The following is a 6641-nucleotide window of genomic DNA, read 5'->3' on the forward strand; positions in this document are numbered from 1 at the left end:
TTGTTTTGTTTTTGAAAATGTTGTTTAATCAGGTAAATTTTAAAAACTCCCAATCCCCACCCAGCCAGTAGCACAGGTGACTTCTGGTTTGAACCTGTATCTGGAACAGACCTGGGCTGCTGGCTCTGTACCCACTCCTACAAAACCCAGAGGGAGCCTGACTCCCAGGTGCTCTGAAATGTCCAGGATCACAGGTGAGGCCACAACATCTACCCCAATGCCAGGAGTAACTGGGACTTCCGGGATCCAGGAACAACGCAGGAACCCTCACTCAGCCAGAGGCATGGGTTCTGTCTGGCAAAGGACACTGTCATTGGGACAAAACAGCAATCCACAAATTAGGAAATGATCTTTATATATCCTACATTTGATAGAGAGATAATATCCAAAATATACAAAGAACTCAAGAAATTAGACTCCAGAGAACCAAATAACCCTATTAAAAATGGGGTACAGAGCTAAACGGAGAATTCTCAACTGAGGAATCTCAAATAGCTGAGAACTTAAAGAAATGCTCAAAATCCTTAGTCTTCAGAGAAATGCAAATCAAAACAACCTTGAGATTCAACCTCATACCAGGCAGAATGACTAAGATCAAAAACTCAGGTGACAACAGATGCTGGCGAGGATGTAGTGAAAGAGGAATATTCCTCCATTGCTGGTGGGATTGCAAACTGATACAACCACTTTGGAAATCAGTCTGGCAGTTCCTCAGAAAACTGTAAATAGTTCTACCTGAGGACTCCTAGGAATATACCAAAAAGATGCTCCAATATATAACAAGGACATATGCTCCACTATGTTCATAGCAGCTTTATTTATAATAGCCAGAGGCTGGAAAGAACCCAGATGCCCTTCAACAGAGGAATGGATACAGAAAATATGTACATTTATACCCATGGCTCCAGCTGGATATGTAGCAGAGAATTGCCTTATCTGGTATCACTGGGAGGGGAGCCCCTTGGTCTGTGGGAGGCTTGAGGACCCAGGATAGGGGAACACTTGAGTGCTGAGTCAGGACTGGGTGGGCAGGTTGGGGAGCACCTTCATAGAGGCATGGAGAGGGAGGAAGGAATAGGAGGATTGTGCAGGGGAAACTGGAAAGGGGGATAACCTTTGAAATGTAATTAATTAAAATAACCAATAAAAAAATGGAAAAAAACTCCCAGTAACTTGGAAGTCCAGACTGACTTGTGTAGAGTGAAGTTTTACTGCTAGCCAAGATGCAAAAAATGTGAGGCCAGGATGAGCACTGGGACTCTAGACCGTTTCAGGAGGAGGATCATTGTTCTCATCTTTTCCAGAGACGCTTCTTCCCAAAAGTCCTCTGAGGACAGGTTCGACTTAGAAGTTTTTGCAAATGTTTCTTTGGAGAAGTCTTTAGCAGTAATGGCTGGAGTTGTAATTTACTGAAAATGAAGAGAACATTTGAAGGGGAGGAGAGGCACCCTTTGTGAAAAGTTGAGGTAAGGAGAACATGGCTAGTTATGGACAGAAGAGAACTAAAAATACCTGTGTTCATGGAAGAGTGAGGGTTAAACCAGAGAAGGACTTTGGGTGTCCTATTCATTCACTCTCTGCTGTTTTCTTGAGAAAAGGTGTCTCACTGAACCTGGAGAGAAGCTGGTGGTCACCAGGCTTCGGCAATCCTCCCTGTCCCCTTTCACGAGCAGTGCTGGGGTTACAGACATGCATGTGGTCATGCCTGGATTTTTATGATGGTTTTAGGCACCTGAACTCATGTCCTCATGTTTTTTACCCCATGCCATTTCCCAATCCTACAAGGGAAATTTTATATTAGAAAAAAATGGAATTAAATGTTGTACTTCTGTAAATTACTCTAATGTGTACAACTGTGTACAGATCTTCTTCCCATATACCAAAGATTTATAATCTATTACTAAGTAGACCTCCACCTACGTATGTAGTTCAAAATAGCAAGTCAAAATTTTTCATAACCCTACGAAGAGTATTTGTGTTTAAGTCATGTTCCTGTGTTCTGTCAAGTAGGTCTTCTTTAATTTGAATCTCTATAAAGCTACTTTGCATGGAAATGGACTGAGAGACAGGAGCATGGTATCTCCCCTGTGTACAAGTGAACTCTGGACATAATATCTATCTGTCCATCTTTGAGGTGATGAAGGAGTCTGGCATCCAAAGCTTGTGTGCTGTTAGCAGAGGTGTCAGGACATACATGGTATTTTAAGAAGTTGTCAAAAGGAGGAAGATGTTAGCAGAGCCGATGACAGTACACAAGGACGATAACATCTCTAAGTCCAACTCTGCTCTCCAATACAGGAAAAGAAGATGCAGCAGATAATGTATGAAACCTGTTCTAAAAGGAAAACACAAAGATCATTTGTGGAAAACTCAATTGGACTTTGAAGACAGTGACAGCGGAGCTTGTAAAGCCACCTCTGAGAAATGACAGGATAGTGTGTGACTCCCCGGGGCACCAGTCCACCAGGGACAAGCTTGGCTGTGACCCTGCAAATAAGTTATTTGAAAATTCAGCCCCGGAATTTGTTCTTTTTCATGTCCCCCTGTAGCCTTTAGAATTTCGTGTCATGGCTGAAACTTTCTGGATCTCAGATGGAAAAGATTATAAAGTTCATTTGTTTCAGGAGAATTTTACTATTTTTTTAACCCCTTAAAACTAAATCACTCAGCAAAGGATCCTCTGGTATTTGTGCAATCTTTGCCTGGGAGGGGAAACATTCTGCATTCTAAGGAGAGCATGTGCTGACTGTCATGTATTTCTGAGAAAAATCTCAGAGAGTCTCACCGGCTATGATTTTAAAAAAAAAAGGATCTCAGTAAAACCTTCTGGGTAAAAAGAAAAGTGTGGCCATTAAGTTCGGAAGTGGATAAATACAGCTCTTTGGCTGCATTTTCTATTTCAGCACCTTACAGTTCACCAAAGGATGCAAATTATGCCATCAAGCCATCTTGAGTTCTTTATGTATTTGTAATGTAATAATTAAACAAAAAAGTTCACCTTCACAAAAAAACCCAAAACTATTGCTTTGTAACAGGATTTACCCTTTCGTGCCATGTTGGAATTTGACTTCGTTTTGGCAGGACGGTCTACAGGGAGACAGAGATACATGTGTGCATTCAACAGCAAGAGGAGGACATGAAATGGAGAAATTAAGACAAAAATGGAGGAAGGTACAAGTGTCATCTCTGTTGCTGTTACTCTGTGAGTTATTTCCATTAAACCCTTTATGAAAGCAAAACTAAGTGACTCCCATGACAATTTTAATAAACTGAAAAATGGGGGAAAGAATCAGTAGGTGCATCTGGAGGCAATCCAGGCTACATGTGACGTCTGGGCCCACGCATAGAGGCATACCATAATACTCAGCTTTTTGATGTGCAGCTGACACACAGGGCTGGGAAATGGCATCTACGCACTGTCCATCATGGAGTCTGATACACTGTCAATCACCCATCTTGCTTTCAAAGCTGCACAATCCATCCCTTGTTTAAACTACTCTCTCCGAATTCCAGAGTTCTGTTTTTAGTCAATGGAAGTTGTGTGTACCATCGCATATTGAATTCTCCACCCACACTTGAATCTAAATGTGGTATAGACTAGTCATTTAACTGTAGCAAATCCTGGCCATGTAGTTGCAAACAAAGACATGTAGGAAAGGAGGTTCCTTTCCTACTTGCTTAGTTCAGCAAACCCATTGTGTGTTCTCTATGCAGTGGTTCACTCTGTTTACATCCATCCTGACTTTTATTAGTTCTTCATTTTCTTTCTAAAATTATTTAATTCTTTTATGTGCTTGGGTCTTCTTCTTTCATATATATAAGTATACCCCATGCATATAGTGCTGAAAGAGGCCAGAAGAGGGTGTTGGATCCCCCAAAATTGGAGTTACAGATGTTTTTGAGCCACTATGTGGGTACTTGGAATCCAACTCAGGTTCACTGGAAGAGCAGGCAGGACTCTTAATTATGGTGCCATCTCTTCAAGACCCATTCCTTCATTTTTAAAACAATAATTTACTGATATTGTATTGTATGACTGATTGCTTATATTATACTCTAGCAAATCCCTTCTGTTATTCTCTGTTGGCCTTTAGTAGCAATTTCAGTCATCTCCAGTATAGGCTTCAGCATTAATCCCTAGTAATGCCCCAGGCTCTCATTCCTTGTCTCTGATCCACATTGACTGCTTTCCTATTTCCTCCAGTACCCATGAACTAGTACAGCTTGACGTTGAAAATTTGTGGTCAAGAATTAGAGAGTAAGTATTGTTATTGTAAGGTTTTTACTTATATGATCATCTCCACGGGCAGAATCAAGCTACAGGGAGACACATCATCACAAATAAACCCAGCTATGGTGTGCCTTGTGGAGATGGGATATAGAGTAATATTTGGAGAAAGCAGGACACTTCAAAGGTCAGGTATGATCAGGTAAGACATAAGAATGTACAGTCTAAAAGGCAAAGGGAGCAATTTATCAAGCCAAAGAAATTCAAGGGAAATTTCTAAATAGAATGATGTTAGAAAGTGGCGAGAAAGTCCATGTGCTGGGATGTCAAGTGAAGAGAATGGGGCATAAAAGGACATGTAAAACAGTGACCTTAAGCCTGGGCCTACAGGAGAATATCTAAGACAGATTCTGATCTAGGCAGGATTTTAGGCAATCAGTTCCTCAATACTTGATTCCTAAGCATATTTTTTTCGAATACTGTGGAAGTGTCCTTCCTTTTAAAATGCCATCTTACTTTCCTGTCTCCCCTTCTCTTCCCCTCTTTAAAGTCATAATCTTTTATGTCTCTGAAATCTGACTACAGTGAGTTAATTTTCCAAGGTGCAAAGATAACTAAACAAGGAGGGGTAATTAATGTACCTTGCATATATAGACTGTGCGGTGGAACATACTTGGAATTCTAGCACTCGGAAAGTAGAGGCAGGAGAATCTCTGTAAATCTGAGGAGAGTCTGACATACAGAAGAGTTCACCAACAGCGAGAAATTTTCAGAAGAATAAAAATGCACATGTATGGGACACTTACCAGCCTCCATCTTGGCTAACTGTAGCATTTTCTTGGCATGCTTTCTGCCTGCCTGCCTGCCTACCTCTCTGCCTGCCTGCCTGTCTACCTGTCTGTCTTCCTGTCTGTATGTCTGTCTTCTTCTCTCTTCTTCCTTCTTTCCTTCATTTCTTTCCTTCTTCCATCGTTCTGTCCCTCTCTCCCTCCTCCTCCTCCTTCTTCTCCCCCCTCTCTCTCTCTTTCTCTCTCTTTCCTTTGTTCTATGTTTTCAAACAAATTTCCTGCTACATTGGTCTTTATCTTCCAAAAACATCCTCTATCAGTCAATGTTTTTAATTTTTCAGTAAAGGTTAAGGTGTCAGAGAATATCGAAGACAGGTACATGAGGTAATTAAAGTTTGAGCTTACACTAATTACATTTAAAATATTGCTGTGTATATAAAGTCATACATAATTGCATACATGTATATGTGTGCACATAAAAACATGGTATGTCTCTTTAAATTTATGTCTGCCCATCATATCTGAAACTTTATTGTGAAGTGCACATCCCAGATGTCCCAATCATAATAGAGAAAAGCATGTGATAGAGTTGATGCAAGATATCCTGGGCTCATAATCATAATCATGAGATACTCTTTATTTCTGAAACTCTGGGGCCTTCTAGGGAAGGTTCCACTAGTGTATTGGAGAACTATGACAGTGACTACCCATCAACCACTGTTACAGTAATTAGACAGCTTAATGATCAGTCTGGCTTGCTAGTATAAACCATTCTGAGTATGAGCACAGGTTATGATCCTCTGAGTTGCCTACAATGTTACTGGTATTCACATTTATATTGGCTTTCTTTCCCTGCTTTTGTTTCTAGCTTCCTTCCTTCTATGCCAGTGGTTCTCAACCTTTCTAATGCTACAGTCCTTTAATGCTGTCCCTCATGTTGTGGTGGTACCCAGGCACAAAATGATTTTCATTGCTGCTTCATAACTATATTTTTGTTATTTTTATGAACCATAATGTAAGTATCTGTATTTCTTGATGGTCTTAAGAGACCTCTGTGAAAGAATTGTTTGACCTCCAAAGTGATTGTGACTGAGAGGTTCAGAACCACTGTTTTGTGCCATGCATCATTTACTTGCTGATGTGTACTAATAAAACTCATCCTGGTTGAGTCCTTTGTAGACAGAGTATCTTTAACTAACTTTTGGTAATTGCTGACAATTCCTGAATGAAGTATAGCAAGATCTACTGGTTCATCTTGGGCTCCTGTCCTCTAGTTTGTCACTAGGCTTATTGCTGTTGGCTGATTGCTTGCTTTTCTTGTTTGTTGTTGTGGTTGTTGTTACTTTTATTTATTTATTTATTTTCTTTCTAGCAATCAAGATTTCCCCACCACAGGGCCTTTGCATGTAATGTTTCTGTCCTCTCCAGCCTACGTCTTTGCTCTTGGTCCTTGGTTCTTACTTTGTGGCTCCTTTACTCGTCCTGCTCCATTCACTTAGTGTGAAATCGATATTCCAGGTTACTTTTAGTGCTCCCACTGAGTCCAAAACATATTATGTCTGGTTATGATGTATCATCACAGGGCAAAATGTATGCTTCTAAATAAAGATATGATGAAGTCCTAA

General features: G+C 40.4%; 1 long non-coding RNA gene across 1 annotated transcript; it reads left to right on the forward strand.

Annotated features, from left to right (window-relative positions):
• Positions 1-863: 863 nt before the first annotated feature.
• On the forward strand, positions 864-6641 carry LOC148006753 (uncharacterized). The gene is made up of 2 exons (XR_015678293.1): positions 864-1466; positions 2299-6641. It is a non-coding gene; the product is annotated as an uncharacterized LOC148006753 (long non-coding RNA).

Source organism: Rattus norvegicus, chromosome 2 (assembly GCF_021556685.1).
Source record: "Rattus norvegicus strain SHRSP/BbbUtx chromosome 2, alternate assembly SHRSP_T2T, whole genome shotgun sequence".
NCBI classification, from domain to species: Eukaryota; Metazoa; Chordata; class Mammalia; order Rodentia; family Muridae; genus Rattus; species Rattus norvegicus.